We start from the raw sequence: 14,854 nt of genomic DNA on the forward strand, positions 1-14,854 counted from the left end.
ATTAACCAACACCATACAGTGCGAGCCAGCCGCTGGCCAGTACCGGTAAGCGCTATTGAACTTTAGCCAGTGCAAGCTATCGTCAACCTAGGTTAGCCGGAAGTAGACACCAATACAAGCTACAGGCACGCATAACAGTTAGTCGAAAGGTAACCAGCACTGGCGGACATTTCGAGGCTCTAGCTGACGGTAGCCAGCACCATCAACCACTAATGGCCAATTCCACTGGTCGAGGTGGAACAAGTTTCCTTGCTCCAGCTTGCGGTCGAGACTGCGTTCCACTGGTCGATTCGGAACAAGTTCAAGTTTCCCACTGGCGGATTCGGAGCAATCCACTCCGCGACGGAGCGTTCCGCGTTGCTCCGTCTTGCAGAGGTGGATTTGGCAGGAAGTCCGGCAACGCGATGCCGTCACTTCCGGTGCAGTCGGGGAACATGGTTGTCTTCAGCGCTTTTTGAGGCGGTGTCTGATCACCCTGTGCAATTGTTTACATTCCAAAAATGGCGTCGTTGAACTCTGCTAGACGAGCTGTTGGTCTGCTTCTTTGGTCTTCTCAGAAGAATATAGCATTTGCGTTCTTCCATGTTTCTGTTTAGTTTCGCCATTGAATTTGGTTGAGTTTCATTACTTCGTAATTATTACTAGATGCCACTTTTACGAAATCTCAAAGTTGGGTTGGGATTCTGGCATGAAGAACTTCAGTTCTCCCATTTGACTCAACCACCTAAATCCACTAATTAAAAAGGTAATTAATTTAACTTTTTTTTTATTACAGTCCCAAAAAATTTGTTTAACCATCTTAAAATCCCTGCCACTACAGAAAAACCAATTCTGAAGGCAGCGATCAAATATCGCATTTTCCTGATTTTTTTAGAAGGTTGGACACATTTCTTGAAACACCCTGTATTTACAAGAAATATCTAAGAGCGTCTGATTCTCCATTGTCGACACTTGCAGACGCAACGCTCCTAATGTTCTTTCAATTGAAAACTGCCCTCGGGACGCGCACGACAAGGTGACCCTAAAAATAGCTGAACGACGCTCGCCTGGCTGTCGACCGCGTTCCCCGCTCGCCCTGTGAGAATTAACGGCCAGGCTAGAGGGAAGACATTACGCAGGTAGCGTTCCTCTTCGCGTTCCACGAGGCTTTGAATGGATGGATGCAGGTTACGGCGCGGAACTTCGCCCCAGCTTAAAATCCTGGCGAGCCAGCTCCTAAAAAAATCTGCTCAGAACATGCCGCATTTTCGCGGGCGCCGATTGTGGCTAGAGACACGTGCACATACATACCGGCCAGTTATGTGGCCATTGAAACGTTCTGTCCTTATTGAAACGTTCCATACGAAACGTTTCAATAGGGACAGCTGGAGAGATTTCCATGTGCTCGTCCATATTTGTCAGTGCAACACAAGAAAACGGTATTAGATGCGAAGCAGCTCTTTGACTAGCCTGTGTAACGCTGTCCCTCCGTGCGTCCGTACGAACGCGCCGCAACGCGCTCCCCTTGCCGCAGGTGTTGGAGCAGTGCCAAGTAGGTCACGCCGCAGCTGCGCGTTGACGTAACGCTCCCCTCGCAGTGCGCGCTGACGTCACTCTCTCCCTCGCCTGCCGCGCGCTCGCCGCAGCGCCTGCAGCTGCCGCCTCGTCTGTTCGCCGGCAATACCTGCCGCTACCGCCACTCGCTACACCGCCGACTCGTCGGTTCACGCGCAAAAATTAACACCATCTTCCCGAAGGGAACCCTGATGGGATGCGAAGCAGCAGCGTTGCGCACGAGTGGTGTAACGGGTTGAACGGCGCTAACGCGGGTGCTGCGGTGAGCGCTGGAAGATCGTTTGAAGCGATGGCTGGCGTAGGTCTTGTCGTTTCTTCAGAGTGGACACGGGCGCTGGACCGGAGCTGGCGCGTTAGCGCCGTTCAACACGTGACCCCACCCGTGCGCAACCCTGCTGCTTCGCATCCCAATAGGGTTCCCTTTGGGAAGATGGTGTTAATTTTTTCCTACTTTCCGCGACTGCGTGGTCGTAATACGCGCTTTGCAGTGGCGACCGAAGTTGCCAGGGAATCGTAGAGAGCGGAAGAAGAAATCGTTTCTGGACCGATTACGAGACGCATGCATAAACAACTTCCGGAGTGACCTCACGTGGAGGGTTCACGTGTTCCACTGGCAGATATGGCTTGGTGCAATCCGAGTGCTCGCTCCAGGATTTCGGCGGCCGCTCCGGATCTCCCAGTGGAATTCGCCATAAGTGACAGCTGGTGAATTATTACCACCAGGTCAGCTATTCAGGACTGTCCATTTAGCAGGCTGTACATTTCCGCCGCCGTTGATTGGCCGGAGCCGCATGAGTAGCGCGGTCACTGTTTCTAGTTCCTCTGCCACAACGTCATTTTAACGTCATCCGCAACCATTAACGCAGACGAAGGGAACGGAATGCGCTTCAATGCGGCGAAAGCGGCCTCCTGAGACCTACTAGGTGCCGCCAATATACCAATTTCAGCAAGCTACCACGAGAGCACCAAACCGCATGGGACCTCATATATACATCGATAATGCAGAAAAAAAGGAGACAATCCGGCCCAGTGTGTGAATAAATTTTTTGCGAAGCAGCAGTAAGTAAAGCACAGGCCCTGACGCACTGTGTGACTGCGAGAAGAGTGTTACAGGCAGGATAAACGTCTTCTTGTAAATCGAGCAGCTGTGCCCGTGACGCGTGATCACCAGGCACGTAAAATACACTGTGGTGCGTCTCAACAGTAGCAGACAACCTTCGTGACATCGGGAATTGAGTTCAAACGGTGACGTCAGTTTTATCGAGGAAACATGCGTCCGGTAGCGCGTGCAGATGTCTGTCGTAAGTGTCGTTCGTTGCGTGCCCCTGCGGGTTTGAGCGGGTTTCTATCTATCTATCTATCTATCTATCTATCTATCTATCTATCTATCTATCTATCTATCTATCTATCTATCTATCTATCTATCTATCTATCTATCTATCTATCTATCTATCTATCTATCTATCTATCTATCTATCTATCTATCTATCTATCTATCTATCTATCTATCCGCCTACGTCTCATGATCGCCTCCTTACCTTGGTGTAGACTGAAATTGGCATGAGAGGGTAAAATGATTGGACGAATATGACTGTCGGGTCATGACATGAATAACGTGAAAATCCTGCCGCGTACGTCGTCAAACCCTTTCCTCCAGACACATCTGGCACATACCCGTTTACCACGGGCCGCGGTGCACGGGTATGCGCCACAGGTGATTGACAGTTTATGTCTACCCAGGAACGCCGAGAACAGACATTGGTAATTTAAATGCGAGAGCGCTTACAAACACCGACATCGGCAGCGTTGTCCCGACAAAGGGACAGAATAAGAATTAGGACCCCAGCAGGAATCGAACCCAATCATTCTGGGTGGCAATCAGCTATTCTACCACAGAGCCCTGCCAGGTCTTTAAACTGGTTTGAAAAAAAAAAAAACAGCCTATGCAGGCGTAATGTCGGTGCAACGTCAACTCTGGTTGTGGTGCTGGCTATCTCATTTTACAAGAAAGCAATAAACGCTACATATGTCCTCCTACGATACAGGCGTCATATCAGATTAACTTCTGTGGTTCCAGCGTTGGCTCCGCTTTTATATCAGTCTAATAAAGATTACACTTGTATTCCTACGACACAGCAAGCTGTATTGAAGCATTACTCGACCCCGGAGGAATACATTAACGAAAGTTACGTATGATATTCACATGATTGCACCATAAAGTGCACTTGGTTTCGATAATAGTGACGTATGTGCTCTAACGTGAGGGCTGACGTCACGTCGCCCCATAAGTTACCCTTTAAACACCAGTGTTTTCGACGCGCCTGGTAAGCCCACGATGTGTACACAGCTACTACACTTAAAAAAAAAACATGTCGATCCATTCCGCAACGCTTGGCTCAAAGCCATAAAATACAGCATAGAAGTGCTCCCTGGCTGCTTCGCATGAAACCGATTCCCACAATGCGTGGGATCTGCCGAATTTTTTTCCATAAATGATTTCGCCAGGAACAATATACGACGAGTACAGGCACGCATATGTACAAATTTGCACGTTAAAGCAACTCTTCGTCTTTTAAAGACGACAGTCTTTCTTGGGGAACTTAAACGCAGAAACTTTGGTCTGTCTGTCTTTCTGGTTGTCTGTCTGTCACCCTATTCAGCCACCCGGCCAATGTTTAACGGCTCTCTGAACGCCCAGCCATCTTGAACTGGTACGGACGTTCATACTTGTGAGCATTGTCGATCAAAAAGCAAATATTACGCATATCTGAGGCACAACATCAATACGTAAGTATTAGATGGTATGATCTTTTACTAGAATATACACACATAACTAATTCTAAAGACCTTGTTTCTTAGGCTGCGCTGAAATTGCTAGTGTTTCTTGGGCTGTGCTGAAAATGCGACGCTATGAGCCAGATGCGGCATTTCAACATAGAGGAGGAGGACTCGTGTTGTACGGCCGGAACAAGACTATCGTCTCTCGACGACATTTGCAGCGAAGCACGCAGATACGCAGCCAATTTTATTTCTGTCAGTTTGATGCTTCGTGAAGACGAGATATCATATTTGCGACCTAAAAATCATGACAATGGCAACTATAGCTACATGCTGGCTAATTTAAGTGTTTGCATGTGAACGTCAATTTGGTCACTTTGGTGGCTTTATAACTACGATCTCACAAAAATAATGCGAGATGTTTTTGAAGATTAAGTTAGAGTGCACACTGGGCTTTAATTCTGGGGAGATTAAAGAAAATGAAAGATGGCTTTTTTTCTAATTGCATTTCAAAGTATTGCATTTTAAGAGACATGCCATCACTTTTGCATTTTTGGTTTGCTTTTGACATCATTCTCGGCAATCATATTTAACGCAATTGTTAAACTATGTGTGGCAACACTCTGGTAAATTTTCGAAATTCTGAGTATTATAGACGCGAAGCGAAAAGATATGAAACTAGACCATTATTGAGCAATCTGCCGTATTTGCGATTTTTTTTTCATAAGATATCGGCAACGAAATTGCAATATAACAAGATTTTGTAAATACACGTTACTGATAGTATTACAAGAAAAACTTTGAGACTCACAGCTATAAGAGTTATTTTGCAGGATCTCATCAAAATCGCATTTTTGTGCAATTCGCAAAAAGCTATTCTGCTGAATGGAGACTTCCGAATTTTTTTGACTCAGGCAAACTGTTTTTTCGCAAGATTAAGAGTGGTTTCGTGGCCCCGGCGATCCGAACATTAAAATACATATTTTTTAGCGAAATTAAAGGGGGTCCGCGGATGTGCACCGACGTTCTTATCTGAACACACCCCACTAATACGTTCCAACGGCTTCTTGACATGTTTATGTCGTCGCTGCCGAACGTATCCCGTTGTGACAGGCAGTCCTCGTTGGAAGACGCGACATAATTTTGCCATTTCTGTGCTCCATTGACATAGAAGTGGCCACAAACACCGAACTAATGGTAAATCAACATTCTTGTTGCTTAAAGTTCCTTCATCACTTTTGAATGAAGTATTTTTCTACACACGATCGCTTCGGTGAAGGCAGTACCATGCTGGAGGAATTTCAAAATACATATATATATATATATATATATATATATATATATATATATATATATATATCTATATATATATATATATATATATACATATACATATATATATATATATACAGAATTGCTCGGTGCCAGCAGATAACTATCGCTTGTAATTGGAGTTGGTCGTTGAATTCGGGTTATGAAGGAACATAGCATGACTGACTGTACGATATTAATACACTATTCGCGCTGTAATTACAGGAAATTGTTGTAACATACGCTATAATTTATTCTAACGCTTCCAATCGCTTTAAATTATGGAAATTTGCGCATTTATGCAAACCTGATTACAATTCTCATCCCAAATGGGTATACCCTACCCGCCGCGCTAGTCCTGTGGTCTCGGTGCACGACTGCTGACCCGAAGGTTGCGGGATCGAGTCCCGGCCGTGGGGGCCGCATTTCAATGGCGGCGAATCACCAGCCAGAGGCCCGAGCGCTTGGATTTTGGCGCTGTTAAGAAAGCCCAGTTGATGGAAACTTTTGGAGCCCTGCACTACGGCGTCTCTCATAATCGTACCGTGCTTTCGGAACGTATAACCCCAACACTTACTACTAAAGGGAGTATACCGGATTTCAGAGATTTTCGCCATAAGGAATGCGGAGCGCGCAGCTGTTCAATTCTCAGAAACGACGCGGCTCCGACTTCCTGGACTGCAGGAGTCACCGACGCATGGATTTCTTTCCCCTCTTCCCTTGTACTCTACACCTCGCTTGGAGCGCATGCGCGCTACACCGGGCGATTCAGTGGTGCGTGGCCCGCATGCCGAGCACCTGGCATCCGTCGTGGGGACCCCCACGTTTATAACAATGACCTTTAGCTTTGATCTCACTCGCCGTATGACGCTGAAACCAACGCTGCAGGTAATTGCCACCGCTGCCCCTGCTGCCCGCACAAAAAAAGGCAGAACATATAAAACATGCACGAAAGAAAAAAAAAGAACGCGCTGGAGAACGCGAGGATGGTGCTCTTGACCAGTTCAGAATGCATCCGTATCGTTCAGTTGCTGCAGCCGCCGCCATTGAATTTTCATCTATACCTTCTTCTCCTCTCCGTCCCTCGCCGCAAGCGCCCCCAAAGCTCCGCCCCGCTCGATTAATCTCGCCATCCCGGCCAGCCAATGGCGGAAGCCGGTCCCGTGGCGCGTGCGGCTACTGGCTCCATGAACGGCGCTACCGACGTCGATACGCATTTAACACTTCCTTTTGTGTCTTTGTTTTCTCGGGATTGTCCGCGGGCTCCCTCTTTCGGGAAGGCGCGCGTGGAAGAAAGAAAAAAAAAACAGGTAGGGATGTTGCTGCCCTCTCGCGATGTTCCATTGAAGCTTTCGTTTTTTCCATGTCCCCCCCTTTCTCTTTTCTATCCTTTCCTGGAAAAGCTGCTGCTGCATTCCAGACAGGCGAACGAAAAAAAGTGAATCCGGGATTGCTGACGTCGGTAGGGCGCTCAGCTCCGCTGGACGGGAAGGCCGGCTGACGGCGTCGTCGTCACCCCCACATCGCCTGCTGCTCCTTCCTCTAGAGCCATTCATCGCTGCCTGCCGGTCTTTCGAACTTTATGGGAGACGCAGTTTAGCTTCCACAGTAATCAGTCGCGAGTACGGATTAGGCCTACGCCGCGAGAAGGGGCAGCGGAGTTGCCGTGATTTGAGCGATCCAGCGATCCTGTCGAGGACGCCAGAAGCTGAGGCCATCGTCTGGAACGTTCGCAAGAAGTTGCGGGGTCTACGTTTGCTGCCTTGCAGAGCGACTGTGGATTGGCTTCGTGTGGTTCTGCGAAGGTGAAGTTAAGGTGCGATCGTTTCGGGGTGGCCTGACAAGGGGAGGCATACTTCGAGGCAACCCAGTGGTAGCGGTGTGCACCTGCTGCTGCATTTCATCATGCCGCGCCAATGTGGCCGACTGTGGTCGTAGCCATCGGATTCCTGTCGTACGAGCGCTAGGACTAAAACGGAGTGCCTTCCGACTGCAAAGTGAGTTACGTTTCCTTCAACTCTGAGGTCTTAAGCATCTTGCGTTGCTCGTATCAGTGATACGATGCTAAAGTTGATGACTGTTCCGAGGCCTAAATGTAACGCGGATTAAAACGACAACATGACGTGGCGCGGATTCAAGAAACCGATGGTTTGCGTAGCGCTTCCATGTGCCCTCGGTGTTTCTGTTGTTTTTAGTGCGCCGAGGCATACTTTCGTTCGATATGATCCAGAAAGGGTAACTGCGAGTTGCGGGTTTAGGGTTGATGAGGCTCGTAGCGCTCGGATGAATGTCGATCGATTACGGGACGCTTAGGATGATTGCTCCCGCCTCTTGTAGAGGCCAGTATCTTTCCGTATGGATGAACGAGAACATACGGCGAATGTGCGAGCCCTACGTTTCACCTCGGTAATGCAAGACCTTAAGGTCGCGCCCTTCGTCCCAGTGAATATAGCATCAGCTTGGCCTCTGGTAAGGTTTTAGGAGATTCTTATGGAGATAATTTTATTACTCCAACACTTTTGACCTATTAGGTCAATCCCGTGAATGAAATGTTCAAATTTTTAAGAAGGATTTCTTGAGTTCTCGTTGCGAGTTGGATGTATTGACTGATTACAGATCCGTTCACTTCAGCTGTTCTTTGTCTAAGATAATAGAGTTTTAGAGTAAGACACCCGAAGCTCTGCGTACGCAGTCGCATTCGGTTGCCCCCAGTACGCATGCGTCAATTGCAAGCCCCATTTATAGGTACGCACGCTATCATTTCTGCGTACCCGAGGCCTCGGCATCAATCGCTGGCGCTTTCTGTAGAGCGTTTACAGTGGGCTTAGAGTGAGCCATATTGAAACGAACATAAGGACTGACAGTTGATGCAATCCTGAGCATCGCTTATTGCTAAAAGGGCAGATAGTCGGGCTAGTCTGTACTAGCCGACTTCAAACATAGCGAAAAAGCGCACGAAAAGACAACGGATCAGGCGAATAAATAAGCAGATCGAGCTCTTATAACTGCAACTAACAGATACCACATTTGGTGGCCTTGCTACGAGGTTGAGAGGTGTTCCCAGCATCGCGTGGTCAGTTTCCTTTATTTTCTAAATGTGGGATCCGTTAGTTGAATTTTAAAGCGCTCGTCCTCGTTGTTTCTTGGCCTAGTCTGTTATCTCTATGTGTGCTATTTTGACATACCCCTGCGCAGAATTCTCCATTATAAGGGGGGGGGGGCAAAGGTTCATTTACTGCAGGGCTCCTCCTCCGGTTTGTCGAAAAAAAAATAAGACTCGCAATGAATGCACAAATGAAAACGAAGCCATGACATGCTTTCCACAACGGCCTTCCTTTGGTCCCCCGCTTATGAGGGGTAAAGTTGTGAAGTAAGCAGTTTCTAAATGAAACATCAGAGGTCCTCGGCCGCCACTTCGTCAAAAATCTACCGTCAAAAACATGTCCGAGTGAGAATAGGTGCGGGGCAGACTTGGTGGCCCCCTGTGGTTATTATGTGTTTGGGGGGGGGGCACCCCCCACGCCCCCCTCGTGGGTACGCCTACGTATTTCGTTGTCTAAAAGTATCGTTATTTCCTTGTATACTGTTCTTGATTCCTTCTAGGCAGACCAACAGGCTAGACGCATTTCTGTAGATGGTGAGCTCCTTCGCGTCTGCTTCCTCTTAACTATTTCTAGTTGACTGTCTTGCATCTGCCATCACATTGAACCACCATACACGTCGTTTATTACATGGTCGATCATCAGCCCCGCCAGATAAGCGAAACGGGAAACCGCAGCACGCACGCGCAGGCGATGATGTCCACGCAGCATCCCCTCCCACACGGCGGCGGACGCCATGCAACGATTGAAAGGCGGCCATTTTTTGAACAGCGGGATACCGCGACGGCGCTACTGGCGTCCGTGCGCCATGATGCCCGCGTGTCCCGGTCGGTGCGACAGTGCGACGAAGCTGGCTTGGTTGGGGAGGGAGGTGTTTGTTCGGGGCACTCCTGGATCGATGGCTCTGCGCTTCCAGCTCAGGCCGGCCACCCTTCGGAAGGAAATTGGAGAAGGGGGAGGAGGAAGTTACGGAGAGAGAGAGAGAGAGAGAGAGAGGGATGGGACACGGCATGCCAGGTCTTGACGGTCGGTGTACCAGGTGCGGGCACGCGGTCGTAATTGCTGCTGCTCGGACCCTCCGCCACTGTGCTACACTTGGGGCGCCCATCCCCCGCTGTGCCGTTGCAGAGATAACGCGCGATCCCCGGAAACAAAATAATCTGGCACCCGCGGCGCTGTGAATTAGGCATCGCCGGTATCAGCGCTCGTGCAAATCTCAGCCTGAGTGATTGGTGAACACTTTCCGAGAGGTAAAATAGGATAATCAGGCGGTTTGTTGTGCATGCCGTAATAATAATGATGATAATCTGCGGGGTTTTAGATGGTGCGACCATGTTACGATTATGAGGCGTACCGCAGTGGGGTATCTCAGGAATAATATGGACCTCCTGGGGTCCTTTAACCTAAATCTAAGTTCAAGGATCGTTTTTGCATATCGTTCCCATGGATATGAGGCTGTCGTGGCCGGGAATTGAACCCGCGACCTCCAGCAAAGCGGAGCGACACCTCAGCCTGCTAAGCTATCACGGCAGGCTTCTGTGCTAGAAGTAGCCTTATAGGTGGGGTACGCGTAATGATGCGGCAATATGTACTGAAATAATAAACAAAACTGTTGGAAGACGTAGACTTAGCTGGTGCAATACGTTCCCGCCGCAGAACAAAGGAGTTAGTAGGGAAGGGCGAGGGGAAAAAATGGAGTTAATGAGAACAATTAGGAGCGACTGCTTCCCTTGCGCAGTCGGTTCAATTAAATAGGTGTGAACACACAAAACGTAGTATAATAAAAGAAATGTTCCACAATTTTTCTTGCGAGACGGGTTTTACGTCAAGCAAGTATCGTAGGAGCCTTTTTTTTTCTACGAATTTGGCCCGTGTACTTAGATTTAGGTGCACGTTAAAGAACCCTAGGTGATCGAAACTTCCGGAGCCCTCCGCTACGACATGCCTCACATCATTGTATCGTGGTTTTGGCACGTGAAACCCGTACAATTATTATATTATTACTTCTTTGCGAACGCATTCCCGTTTCTTTGGAGCTCTTTTCTGCTCCTCTTTTTGTGTTTTCCATAAACATGTAAAGCAGCATGCAACGGGAATTGACGTGTGACCTAACCTCTCCACTCTTATGGAAATCTCTCCAGCGGTTGCGGCTCGTTAGCTACACTCTGGCGATGTCATCGACTTCTCAGCAGTGGCAGGCAATGGTATAACAAGTGTTCAAATATGCCAACCAAAAACTCCGCCTTCAACGCGTACTAAGCAAAGTTAACTTTAAACATGCTGGTGTTTAAAGTTAACTTTGCTTAAACCACGATACGACTATGAGGCCCGCTGTATGGCGGGACACTCCGGATCATTTTAACTCGCGGGGTTCTTTTGCATGCAGCTGAATAAAAGTACACCGGCGTTCTTGCATTCCGCCTCCATTGCAATGCCGCTGCCACAGCCGCGTATCGAAACAACGTCATAGTATTTACCCTTACATTCGAAGTTACCGCAGTGGCTGATTGTTAGTATTGAGGCTCTTCCGTGCAATTATCATAATTAAGTATGCCCGTGAATTGAAAACCACTGTTGACAAGGTCCGAGTGGTTGTGCGTGAAGTACGATTAATGTACGAAACAGACACGCTGTCCTTAAAAAAAAAATACCGCCCAAACACAGCTGGTTAACCAGCGAGAATGAAACGTGTGGCTCCGTTGTTTATCGCGAGATCACATCTATCGAAGTGTCTTCTGTTGTAGCTTTCGGTTTTTCTATCACCACATATAAGAGGTGCGTGTCTCAAACTTTGCTTTTGGTGACGTTGGCTTAAAGGGACACTGAAGAGCAAAACCATTTTTCTCTTATTACTAAAGTACTCTTTCACGATACCAAAAACACCACGCTTGCTGCGAGAAGGCTCTTAGTAAGCGAGAAAACGCGCAAAAACAAAATGAGGCTGGCGACGCCACCTTGAAGTTTCCGCACCATTCACGGTGACGTCACATGTTTTGAACGGCGCCTTCTAGTGTCTACGTAGTTCCTAATCGGTGAAAATGAAGTACATTGTCCTCTGAGGGGGCCATAGACTTAACACACCAAGTTTGGGGCAATTTTGTTGAGCCAATGGCGCCAAAATATGATAAGTACACATTGAAATCCGTGACGTCGTGAGGAGAGATTTCGGCGCGAGATTTAAATATGAAACTTTGAACTTCATTTTCTCCTCTATCAATACACCTATGATGGCGAAATTAACGACAATAGAGTTCTCAGAGCACAATTTATCGATTTTAAACCGATTCATTGTTTCTCTTTAGTGTCCCTTTAAGTGATACCAAGAACACCTAAAAGGCCTTATGGGTAGCGATTCACGCTGCGGCGGGTATCATCCATAGCTATGTATACCGAAAAAAAAAACAAAAAAACTTGAAGAGAAACAAGTGCAAGCGCGGAGACAACTTCGAGCTAAAGTGTGTGCTATAGAGTTGCTTCGTCATTGTAGTTTCTGCGCACTCACTGACAGCAGCATTTTATAACCGTGCACAGCTTCGCTGCGGGAAAAAAAAATGTTAGTCAAGTTCGAAGTTGCGAAGTTGGGAGTGAAGCACTCTAGCTGCGCCACTGTAGCTCCTCTAGCATGTATCTTTCGAGTGTATACGGTAGGTAATGCATAATGCAGCGGCCGATTCAAGCGGAAATGTTGCTCGCTTTACGTGCAACTTTTGCACCCGAGGCAAATCATTTAAAGTTGTATAGATGCATAAGCTTAAAGCCGCCATTGCACAGGCTTTGCCGCCATTCAAACTTTTTTGCACGCCTCATATCGTGTGCCACATTATTTGTAATTATGAAGGATACGCCATTTAACGCGATACTATACATACAAAGAAAAATGAAAAAAAAAAGACCACTGCTAAACTCTACAGCGCCAATTATAAAGAATTATTGGAAGCGCATAGTTATTATTATTATTATTATTATTATTATTATTAATATTATTATTATTTCGCGACGAGCTTCAGCAGTTACGTAAACAAACCTCCGAGATTTGCCTTCAAGCGAGGTGATTACACGGGCCTCTATCATCACTTGTCTACCGTTGAGTGGTCACAGGTTACTGACAAACCAAATGTTGATGAGCAGGTTGATCGGTTTACGGAGCTTGTACTGAGCAGCATGCGTAATTTTATTCCCCAATATACACCTAAACAACGTAAATATCCCCACTGGTTCTCATCTGAACTTATCAGTGCGCTGAAGCACAAAGATCACGCACACAGGAAATCTAATTGTTCTCCATCCAGCGAGTGGAAGGAAGAGTTCAGCTTCTTTCGAACTCTCTCTAAACGCCTATATAAACGGGATCATAGTTCGTATATTGAATTCTTAGAAAAAAGCGCCTCTGACAGGCCGGCTGAGTTTTGGAAGTATGTACGTAAACGGTCCAGCAAAAGCGGAGAGTCCTTCAGACTACTGGACTCAAATGGGGTAGAAGTGCATGCCGTCGCTGACTGTTTTGCCACGCATTTCTCATCCGTTTATAAGGCCTCAGACTCTAGCACTGATATCAGACAACAGCCCAAGGCGGTTAGCTCATCCAGTGCTTTGTCGCTGGATGAAAATCTTATCTGCGAATGCATTAAGCGCTTAAAACCATCCTTATCATGTGGGCCAGATGGCATCCCCTCCGCCATACTAAAAGCTTATGGTAGTATATTTGTCCCAGTACTAACTACGATATTTAATAACTGCCTGGACACTTCCACATTTCCTAGCATGCGGAAAACTGCTCGTGTTTTTCCAGTATTTAAGTCGGGCTCTAAAACAGATGCTTCTAATTATCGTCCGATTTCTCTACTATGTGCCGCATCAAAGATCTTCGAGCTGGCTCTTCACGACATATTGTCTTTTAGTGCGAAAAACTCATTGATTCCTAATCAACATGGTTTTCTCGCTGGCCGCTCAACTACCACAAATCTTGCTAGTTTCATGACGCAGATCTCCACACCTATTTCTCAGAAAGGACAGGTTGAAGTAATTTACTGTGACCTGAGCAAGGCTTTTGACGTAGTCAGCCACACGCTGATTATGGTTAAACTTGCGCACCTTGACGTTGACTTGTCAGTTGTGAATCTCCTGCAGAGCTATCTGCTCAATAGATATTGTTATGTTGCCGTAAATGGCCAAACGTCTTCTTTGTATAGAGTGACTAGTGGGGTCCCTCAAGGGTCGGTATTAGGCCCACTCCTATTTTTAATTTACGTTAATGATGTTTCTTTTGCCATTCGTAATTCTTCTTTCCTCTTGTATGCCGATGACATCAAGATTTTTAAGGAAATTCATTCAGTTAACGACTGTCGCTTGCTGCAGTCAGACTTGCGCTCTTTTTCCGAATGGTGCGACGGTAATAACCTTTCTCTGAATACCTCGAAGACAAAATTCATGTCTATCACTCGCAAAACATCTAGCGTGTCATTTCAATACTCTGTCAATTCTGTGCCGTTATGCAAGGTTTATGAAATCAGTGATCTTGGTGTTGTTGTTGACAGCGCGTTAAACTTTTCTTCTCACGTTAAGCGTACTGCTATGCGGGGCCTTCGTTCTCTCGGATGTGTTTGTAGAATATCTCGAGAATTCAGGTCTCCCATGGCCCTACACAAATTGTACACGGCAATATGTCTTCCGCAACTTGAGTATGCGTCCGTGATATGGAATGGCATTGCTCAATCCAGCGGTAACACCATTGAACGAGTCCAGAAAAAATTCCTCAGCATATATAACCATCGCTTTGCTAAAAATGACTCTGGATCTAGTTCAAATACTGCTGAATTATTATCACTGCCATCACTTCACTGCCGACGAAATCGCTCTGATCTCTTATTTCTTTACAAGCTAGTCCACGGTATCATATCCTGCCCTGTACTTCTCAATTGTGTAAATTTTCGAATTCCGCGTAAGTTAACCAGAGAGAACAGACCGTTTCATGTACCCGCCTGCTTCTTCCAACACTCTACCGGTCACAGAATACAAAGTCTCTATAATGGTAATTTTCTTGATCTTGACGTTTTTCATAGCCCACAATCATTGCTTTTATCCGACCTTTGCACTGTTTTGACATAGTGTGG

Source organism: Rhipicephalus sanguineus, chromosome 7, assembly GCF_013339695.2.
Source record: "Rhipicephalus sanguineus isolate Rsan-2018 chromosome 7, BIME_Rsan_1.4, whole genome shotgun sequence".
Lineage (NCBI taxonomy): Eukaryota > Metazoa > Arthropoda > Arachnida > Ixodida > Ixodidae > Rhipicephalus > Rhipicephalus sanguineus.